General features: G+C 46.3%; 1 long non-coding RNA gene across 1 annotated transcript; it reads right to left on the reverse strand.

Moving 5' to 3' along the window:
- Positions 1-1829: 1829 nt before the first annotated feature.
- Positions 1830-10539, reverse strand: LOC309519752. The gene is made up of 4 exons (XR_014214003.1): positions 10480-10539; positions 7781-7939; positions 4534-4609; positions 1830-1860 (listed from the first exon to the last, which is right to left on the reverse strand). It is a non-coding gene; the product is annotated as an uncharacterized lncRNA (long non-coding RNA).
- Positions 10540-10787: the final 248 nt, after the last annotated feature.

The raw sequence follows: 10787 nt of genomic DNA on the forward strand, positions 1-10787 counted from the left end.
TTCTTCAAAGAGCAAGCCACAAATTCTTTTCTATGCAGCCAAGCTCTGTCAACACCAAGTCTTTTGAAGAGGGAAAAAAAAGGTCCCGAGATATTCCAGAATTCTTGGCAACAGCTGCATCGCTTGGGATTCGCTGCTTGGCTGTGAGCCACAGAACCGCTTAGCAGCCTGGGGGCCACCTAAGGACCCCAGGGGCCAATTCCATGGCTTCAGCTGCTCTCTGCTGCCTTCACTCTCGGTTTTGCAGTATTCATTTTAGAGAACAACTTAAACTGAAGATACATATTATTCTCTCTCTCTCTCTCTCTCTCTCTCTCTCTCTCTCTCACACACACACACACACACACACACACTTTGAATACAACCAATGCAGTATTTCTGGGGATTGGCAGGTGGAGGGGGGAACAAACTGTGCCGCACTTTTATTTTTGTGTGCAAAAATCATCAAACGATTGTGCTTTCTCATTAAAGACAAAAGGGCTCGGTGCCCTGGGATTATTTTCCTTTGAAAAGCAAAAGCCACAATCAATAAGAGCAATCCCTGCTTAGCATGACAGCCGTGCTTGAGCTGGGGCTGTCGTCAAAGCATCTGCGGACACAGACTGGCAAGCTGGGCATTTGCTCCAGGACAAGGGACGCTGTAGCCATGAATTTTTGAGTTCTCACTAGGCTTCCACTTCCAAAGACTCAATTTGTGTTGACAGGTGATGATCCAGGGGCCCGTTTTCATACAGCCACAGGTATAAAGGGTCAGACGTTAACTCGCGTGATCCCACCAGCTGTTCACAGAACATCCTACAAGCTGTGTGCACACCATACATTTAAAGTACATTCTCCACCCCAAGAATCCTGGGAAATACAGCATGTCAAAGATGCTGGGAACTGCAGTTCCCATAATTTATTGGGCAGGTGCTTTAAATGCATTGTATGTAGACAGCCTCAGTATTTAGTCTTTCCAACAAGGGCATAATTTAGGCAAGGCATAGGGAGACACACAGCAGCAGCTATGGGTCATGATGGTATAATAATAATAATAATAATAATAATAATAATAATAATAATAATAATAATAATAATTTATTTATACCCCGCCCTCCCCAACCAAAGCCAGTCTCAGGGCGGCTAACACCAATAAAATCACAGTAAAAACATAATGGGGGGGGGCCAATTTAAAATACTGGTTAAAATGCAATTTAAAATGCAGCCTCATTTTAAAAGCAGCCCATAGATCAAAACCATAAGGGGAGGGCAACATAAGGGTCAGACTGAATCCAAACCAAAGGCCAGGTGGAACAGCTCTGTCCTGCAGGCCCTGTGGAAAGATGTCAAGTCCCGTAGTGTCCTAGTCTCTTGTGACAGAGTCTTCCACCAAGTCGGGGCCAGTACGGAAAAGGCCCTGGCCCTAGTTGAGACCAATCTAACCACCTTGCAACCTGGTACCTCCAAAATGTTGTCATTTGTGGACCTCAAGGTCCTCCACGGGGCATACCAGGAGAGGCAGTCCAGTAGGTACATGGGTCCTAGGCCCTGTGGAGCTTTAAAGGTCAAAACCAGGACCTTAAATATTATCAAACCCCCATGTTCAGAGGCAATATATCTCTGGATATCAGTTGCTAGGGAGGCAAAGTGAGAGAGGGGTAGCCCCTTCTAGCCTTGCTCATGGGCTTCAAAGAGGTATCTGGGTATGTCTTTGATTCAGCAGGCCTCTTCTTCATGTTTTTTATCTCTCAGAGGCTGTCTGGCTCTGAGTACCAGGTCCTGTCGATCAATCATAGGCAGGTGCTGTTGTGCTGGTGTCCTGTTTTTGGGTTTCCCAGAGGAATCTTTCTGGCCGCTGAGCTGAAACAGGATATTGGACTTCTGCAAACAAAGCAGAAACTCTGGGGAAGTTCTGCATTGCCAGGTGCTACAAACCTTCCCCCCACAGTGTTCTCCACACTAAAGGAATATCCAGGTGTGATGTGAAAAATGGGAAGGTACTGTCTGTCACAAAATGATATTCCACCCACAAGTGGCAACTGATAGTCCAGCCATGCATGTAAGTCATCACTTAATGAAGCCGTCATCAAATGGGTGAACCCACCCACAGTGCTTTCTGGTTCTGTGCATGCAGTGCTGTGACTCCACTACTTTAACAAAAATGGCTACAGCTTTCTGTCCTTCCATCTAAATCATGTGGCACTGTCAAGGTATCATCCCAATGGAGACTGCATGTGACCACCTTTGAGGCAAGACTCCTCCTCAGCATCATTACCACTATTCCAGAAATATTTGTTTCTAAAATCAGCTATCCTATAACTTACTAGGTGCTGTACGATTTAAAAGGGGTGGCATCCTTTAATCTCATCCAATCTGGATATATATACAGAAGTGGCTCCCTAACACATACTTTCAGGCTTAAATGAGAATCACCCTCCCTCTGCGTGGTCCAGAATTTGCTTGGCAACTGACACAACAGTTACCTGCTTTGAAGAAGCCTGAGACGAATCCTTACCGTGCCCTCATTCCTGGCGCAGGCAAGAAGATCAAACTTCACCTTCAACTACTGCTTCTGAGATGCTTCGCTGATAAAAGGGTTGTGTGGAAACTTGCATCTTGTAAACAAGACAGATGGCTAGGATGGAGGAGTAGATTTCTCTCTCCTCCACCACCACCCACCCCACAAAAGCATGCTCTTTGTGGGGTTCGTTCTTGGAAACCTCAGCCATTCCCTCTTTCAGCATCGAGCAAAGAAACTCCCACAAACAGATATTAGAGAACACAGAGGATTCTGCAGGGACCGCCAGCACAAAACACACACAAATGCCATATCCTTAATCTATCCTTTGATTTTGAAGGAGATACAGCTTATGGGTCCCATTCATGCTGTTTCCATCTCCTCTGAGCTGCCCAGTGCAGCACACAGTTTTCCAAGGGACACAATAAGCTGTTTCCTCCCGGTACTTTCCGACTGGAGCTGTGTGCTTTATATCTATTTATTTAAAAGTACTTTTATGGTTCTTAATTGGCACATGGCCAATTCAGAAACTTCCCTGAGGAGTCAAGAAGAGGTTCTGCCTTCAAAGAGGCTTTGCAAAATATTAAATTCTGGCTTCCCTTGCCTGAGAGCAGACGAATCTCTAAATGCACATCCACACCACACAAGTTGGTGTGTCCCTCCCCTTGCCCATATGCCAAGGCCCATTTTCAACCAAATAGTTTTGTAAGGGGGAAGAAGAAAGATCAACCTTGGTGTAAAGAGATGTACAGTGGTTCCTCTTCATCCTGGAGAAGAGTGACTAGTGGGGTGCCACAGGGTTCTGTCTTGGGCCCGGTCTTATTCAACATCTTTATCAACGACTTGGATGATGGACTCAAGGGCATCCTGATCAAATTTGCAGATGACACCAAACTGGGAGGGGTGGCTAACACTCCAGAGGACAGGATCACACTTCAAAACGACCTTGACAGATTAGAGAACTGGGCCAAAACAAACAAGATGAAATTTAACAGGGAGAAATGTAAAGTATTGCACTTGGGGGAAAAAAAATGAGAGGCACAAATACAAGATGGGTGACACCTGGCTTGAGAGCAGTACATGTGAAAAGGATCTAGGAGTCTTGGTTGACCACAAACTTGACATGAGCCAACAGTGTGATGCGGCAGCTAAAAAAGCCAATGCAATTCTGGGCTGCATCAATAGGAGTATAGCATCTAGATCAAGGGAAGTAATAGTGCCACTGTATTCTGCTCTGGTCAGACCTCACCTGGAGTACTGTGTCCAGTTCTGGGCACCACAGTTCAAGAAGGACACTGACAAACTGGAACGTGTCCAGAGGAGGGCAACCAAAATGGTCAAAGGCCTGGAAACGATGCCTTATGAGGAACGGCTAAGGGAGCTGGGCATGTTTAGCCTGGAGAAGAGGAAGTTAAGGGGTGATATGATAGCCATGTTCAAATATATAAAAGGATGTCACATAGAGGAGGGAGAAAGGTTGTTTTCTGCTGCTCCAGAGAAGCGGACACGGAGCAATGGATCCAAACTACAAGAAAGAAGATTCCACCTAAACATTAGGAAGAACTTCCTGACAATAAGAGCTGTTTGACAGTGGAATTTGCTGCCAAGGAGTGTGGTGGAGTCTCCTACTTTGGAGGTCTTTAAGCAGAGGCTTGACAACCATATGTCAGGAGTGCTCTGATGGTGTTTCCTGCTTGGCAGGGGGTTGGACTCGATGGCCCTTGTGGTCTCTTCCAACTCTATGATTCTATGATTCTATGACAGTGCAGTGGTTGGGGGGATGTCACTGAGGGCTCCTTAGAATAAAACAGTAGTTGCCATAAAGCTTTAAATTTGGTTTGAGGTTACTGTGAAATTGCCCAGATAGCATCAGAGCAAACCATCACCTGTACCTAAGAACACGAGAAAAGCCCTGCAGCTCAGGACAGCTGAAGCACATCGAGTCCGGCACTCTTTTCTCACAGTGGGCAGCCAGATGCCCCAAGGGAAATCCCACAGTCAACACCTGAGCACAACAACACACACCCCACACACACCTGCAATTCCCAGCAATTGGTACTGGGAGGCATTCTGTCACCAGCTTCAAGAGAGGCGAGTCTCCTGTGTTGACCTCTGGAAGAAGAAAAAACAAGACTCTAAATACAAACAGAAGCTTCTCCAGATACTTAGGCTCACTTAGACATTCTGTGGGCCTTGTTTTAATTACGCAATAATGTATTTATTGTGGGAAATTTTAGCAGTCAAGCGTAACAGTGATATTTACTAGTTAGTATATGAAGAGGTATAGTATATGAGGGAGGTATAGTATATGAAGACGACAGAGTTCTAACTGCTAGAGTAGGCTCAGTGAGGTCACGCCCCCCTCTTCTCCTGAGAGGGAGGAAGTGAAGCTTGTTTCCTGTTCCCCTCTCTCTTGCCCTCTCTTCATGCTGCACGCAGTGGAGACGGACATGCCTCACAATACCCTCTAGCCCCAGGCTGCTTTGCTGCACTTCTCAGAGCATTTTACTTGCATTATCTTATTGCTGTTGCAGAAGGAAAAATGTATGCCTGAGGCCGAGAAGCTGTAAGTAAAACATTTTAAATTTACTTTGCAGTCTGTGGTCTGTTTTATTGAAAAAGGGGACCAGTTGCCTCAAGAAGCTGGAACAAAATAAATAAGGTTTAATAGCCTATTCCTATGCTCCATTAATCTGCCTAGCGACAGAACTTAATACTCTGCTACTGGTGCTCTCTGTGTGCTAGCCCTGCATTTAAGAAAACAAACAAACCAGGCACTAGCCATTTCATTCCTATGTGGTTAACTCACACGTGGGTCTCCAGAGGGTTAAATAGAATTAATATATCCTCTTACCAATTCCCATCATGTTAATTTTATTTATTTATATTCCACCTTTCCTCCAAGGAGCTCAGGGGGCGTACATGGTTTCCCCCCTTCCCATTTTATCATCGCAAGACCTCTGTGAGGGAGGTTAGGCTAAAAACAATGTCTAGCCCCAAAACACACCATGAACTTTAAAGCTGTGTGGGGATTTGAGCCCTGGTCTCCTAGGTCCTAGTCCAGCAGTCTAACCACTAGACCACACTGGCTTTCTGGGTGAATGTGGAGTGTAAATGAAAGTATTGATCAGGAGATGCCCAGGATCTCATGCTAAGGTCTTTCCCGACTCTACACCAGTGATAAAAACAAAATAACAAGAACAGCCTTGCCGGATTGGATCAAGGTCCACCTAATCCAATGCTCTGTCCCCCAGAGGTCTTTCAACTAAGGGTGCTGAACCTTGAAGGGATTGGCATGTTCCCTGCCATAGAGTTACCTTTGTGACCTGTGAAGCAGACCTGCCAGATGAGGGCTTTGCAGAGAACTGACTTCACACCTGACTTCCTGCATCCTGACCTGGCACATATATACACATCGGCTGGTGCCAACATGCTAGAAACAGCTGGCAAAGCCAGCACCTGATCTTGCCAGTGCTTTGAGGAAGGGCAGGAGCTCTGCTTGTATTTAAGCACACACACCCATCCCTATGTAGGGCTGAGAAAAACCCCTGTCTGAAACCCTGGAGAACCAGCTCTGCAAACAGAGCTTATACCGAACTGGATGACCCAGTGGTCTACTGTATCTCAGTATGAGGCAGCTTCGTACAAGTTTGTTTTGCATGCAGAGGCTCATGTTCAGTTCCCAGCCGTTCCAGGCAGGGCTGGGAAAGGCTTCTGCCTGATGCCCTGGAGAGCAGCTGCCAGTTAGTGAATATGATTCTGAACCAAGCAACTGACTCTGGGCTCTTCCAGACAATCTATTTCTTGGCTTAGTTTCCACTTTGCCTTGATGTGCACAGAGGTATTGAGCATCATTTCCGCTTTGTTTCCTCAGAAGTTATACATCTCTTGGCATTCTCAGTATTTCATCCTTTGTGGTGCATTTTCCTGCCACTTTTCTTACAATAAAAATTGGGGGGGGCATGTAGGCTTATTGCCCAAGAGCCCCAAATTCACTTTAACTGTGAACACTAAATTTGTCAGTATGCAACTGACTCGTCATACCGTCCAAAGAGTAACAGTCTGGACTAAGCAACTTCCTAAAATCTTCCAAAAAACTGTCCCGAAAAACTGCCCCACCTGACAAGATGACTCAGAACACAAGATGATGCAGCTGTCTTGAGAAGACATGTGGCCAAGTCCCTTCTCCACTGGTTAAGAAGACAGTGGTCATGAGTTGAGGAGGAAATGAACCTCCTTCCCTCCCCACCAGTTACCTCTAAAGCGGCCAAGAGTTTTTTCCTTTGGTTACAACTTTAAGCACCAATTGCCACTGTAGGCTGCCAAGGAAACAGCAGAGTCCCCATCTGTCTCTCTTTTTTGCTCCCGCTTTCTCGGGGTTTTTTCCGCTCTCTCCTGAACAGACTCTTGCACTAAATTAAATAAGCCAAACTCCCTTTTTATTTCCTCTTTGACAGTAACGTATTGCAAATGCGCTTGGTTTTGACATCCTAATATTCAGAGTCATATCCCTTGGGATAAACACATCGGCTGTTATCCAAGACGGTGATTTGTTCCAGGACAGAACAGAGCTGGAAAGCGGAGCAGACACAGTCCCAGCCAACCAGCCTGGCCATTCCAGTGCAGACGACAGGGGAGAAGAGGGGTCCTTGAAGGAAAAACAACCCACACAGGTGCCTGGACCACTCGTGCTTGGAGAAGGGATGTCCCAAGGGGCCAAAGTGACCCGAAGAGTGTCTATTCAAGCTCCCTGCAGTGGGATTGGATCCTCCATGATCAAATCCTCTAATATGATCATCGCACAGTGTGGCCAAGGGCATGCATAGCCCATAGGCATGGCAGAGTTTCCCCTAAGCCACCCAATTCATTGACATGGGACTTGACCTCCCATCTTCCAGGAGCGAGTTTCTTCTTTGCCACACCCTGCTACGGACTGCCAGTGGGTCAGTTGCATGGGATACAAAAATTCAGTAAGAGGCACAGTCATTTAACTATTATGCGCTCAGCACATTTTGTGTCTTCATATAAACAGAGGCTGAATCGAGAGGAAATTTCTTAGTGGGCATCCCTGCATGCTGCTTTCTGCTGCTCTTCCACATTCATTTCAGCAAGGTTTGCACAGGAAAATGTCCAGGTGGATTGGGCCAAAGGATAACAATCTGCTATTTAAGTGGCTATCCTTCCCCCCTCCCCAAATGAATCCCAGCATCCTCCTGGCTGGCTATTGCCAGGTCCTTCCCAAAGACCCTCATTTTTCTATCAGTCTTTCGGAGCTCCGATCACCTCAATCAAGCTGCTTGCAGCTCCACAGTTTACAGGCAGAAAAGAGGATTCTAATCAAGGCAATCTTGCATCACAGGCCTCGTTTGCTTCTTCACAGCTCCTCTGCAGGGAGCCTTCACAGAGGCTGCAAAGGAGAGGTTGGGAGCATAAGCAAAGTGCCTGCAAGAGAGATCAAGGTGCCTAATTAGCTTTTTTATTCCGCTATCTAGATCTGGTTTGAACATTCCCAGCTACCTCGTGCTGAGTCAGATCACTCGTCTATCTAGCCCAGAGTTCCAGAGGGGTAGTAGCCGTTGTCTCAGGCTGTTTCAGCAAAAAGAAATAAAGCATCTTGTGAGACCTCAAAGACGGTCAGAGTCATTATGGCGGGAGCTTTGATGCATAACAGCCCACTTGCATCTGATGCATCAAGTGCTCTCCTCAGATGAGCAGCAGCATTGCAAAGTCCCTGAAAGAGTCCCGGGCACCAGACTCACCACAAAAATGCATGTATTTCTGTAGATGCCAATTCGGTGCAATTTTCAAATGGAAAGCTAGCCTGTAAGGGTTGGTTGTTGGTGGTGGTGGTTGAAGTTTTTAAAATGAGGGGAGGTGAAGGTGGTTGGTGTGTGTTTGGATTTGATATCCCACTTTAACACTACCCGAAGGAGTCTCAAAGCGGCTAACAATCTCCTTTCCCTTCCTCCCCCACAACAAACACTCTGTGAGGTGAGTGGGGCTGAGAGACTTCAGAGAAGTGTGACTAGCCCAAGGTCACCCAGCAGCTGCATGTGGAGGAGCGGGGAATCGAACCCGGTTCCCCAGATTATGAGTCCACCGCTCTTAACCACTACACCACACTGGCTCCCTGGTGGAGAGGGTAGGAGAAAAAATCTGGTTCTTGGGTATCCAGGGCCACACCCTAACAACACTTCTCATGGGCACAGAAAAAAAAATATGGCAAAGGAAAATGGCAATGAATTGCCCAATATTGATGGGGCTGGTGGGAAGGGTGCTTCCAGTGGGAAGGGTGCCTCTTAGGTAAGGATGGCTGGGATCAGTGACGTATCATGGGTTGCCTGGGGCTTCACAAAGGTGGGAGGAGGGAAACAGATGGTGTACACATGCAAATTTAGCTGCCTAACGGAATTCATGTCACCCAGGAGATCACAGCCACAGAGATAAGAAATAAAGAATTGTTCTGTTGTCTGGAGAGGTCACTTCCTGGTTTGCATGGAGAAGCCCTTTTCAATGGAACCCAGAAACAGAAGCAAGCAGCTGTATTGAGGCAGCACCAGATGCTGATATTTTGCACCCTTAGCAATATTGTGCCTGGGGCAACCACCCCTGGGCCCCCCTAACAGAAACACTTCACCGCTGGCTGGGACTGAACACAGAATCTTTCAAGAATCTAAGAGGACCTCTACAGCTGGATCAGGCCAGTGGCCCATCTAGTTTAGCATCCTGCTCTCACAGTGGCCAACCAGATGCCTTCAGGAAGGCAACAAGCAGGACCCGAGTGCAGTTTCCAGCAACTGGTATTCAGAGGCATACAGCCTCCGACAGGTAGCTAATGTGGCTAGTAGCCATTAGTAGCCTCAGCCTCTATGGAAGGAACCTGCAGTTTTGAGTGCTCTATAACTGACACACACACACCATACACCCTTGGCATTTACCTTATCTCTCCCTTTCTCCAGCTTTCGGTCTAAGGTCAGGTCGCAAACCAATTGCAGGTTGTGATACTGCAGCTCAAGGCAAGCATAATGGACATTGCAGGCAATGTAGTGCCTGCTTAATAATGAGCTAACTTCACCACTAAGTGTTGCTGTATTCAACTCCAGGTGGACCTATTGAAATCCATGGCATACCCTCCAACATTTTTCTGATGAAAATAGGGACGTCCTATATCATCATCATCATTATCATCATCATCAACATCAACAACATACCTGTATTTTTCCATGTATAAGACGCCCCCATGTATAAGAAGACCCTTATTTTTTTGAAATCAATGTTTCTTGAGTTGTTGAGCTTTTTTGGGGGGGTCACCACAGCCAACACCAATCGCATGACCACATGACCACTCACTGCAGCCGCCAATTGCCTACCCACTCGCTGCAGCTATCGTTGATCTTGCCAGCCTGCCCGCTCACCTCAGTCGCCAATCACCACCCACTCACCTCACTACAAATGCCAGTCACTCACCACTGATTACCTGCCCACCCCCCTCTGCTATCCGTATATAAGATGACCCCAAATTTTTGCCTAATTTTTTTTAGCAAAAAACATTGTCTTATACATGGAAAAATATGGTAAATTACAACAACAACAACAACAACAACAACAACAACAACAACAACAACATTTATACCCCACACATCTCTGGGCAGCTTACAATATATATAAAAACATAATAAAACATCAAACATTAAAAAAAACTTTCCCTATATAGGGTTGCCTTCAGATGTCTTCTGAAGGTTGTATAGTTACTTATCTCCTTGGCTTGTGGGCTACATAACTCCATACCCTCCAACATTTCTCCAGCGAAAATAGGGACATCCTAAGGGAAAATGGGACATTCCAGGATCAAATCAGAAACCAGGACAGCTTATGTAAATCCAGGACTGTCCCTGGGAAATAGGGAGACTTGGACGGTCCTCCATGGGCATGACCAAATTCAGTCATGTTATTTCAATGGGTCTACTTTGAGTAGAACTTACTTAGCTGGATACAATCCTAAGGAAATAAAGTCCAAATCAGAGCAGGACAGCACTTGAGGTCTGGACTGCATGTACTGCTCCTGCTCACTCCGTTTTCTGGGACAAGTCAGATGAGAATCAACTGGTGCAGAGACAGGCGCCAAGGGCAAAATCTTCCAATCCACGTAGGAGCAGCCATTCGTTTTTTGCTAACCATGTTCAGCGTACGCACACCCTGCAGACTGCCTCTCTTTGTCTTCTCTCCTTAATTTGCCAGGGGGGAAATCCAGAAGTAAATATAGGAAAGGGAAGAGTAAAGCTGGAGAACT

Source organism: Podarcis vaucheri (assembly GCF_965113315.1).
Source record: "Podarcis vaucheri genome assembly, chromosome: 15".
Classification (NCBI taxonomy): domain Eukaryota; kingdom Metazoa; phylum Chordata; class Lepidosauria; order Squamata; family Lacertidae; genus Podarcis; species Podarcis vaucheri.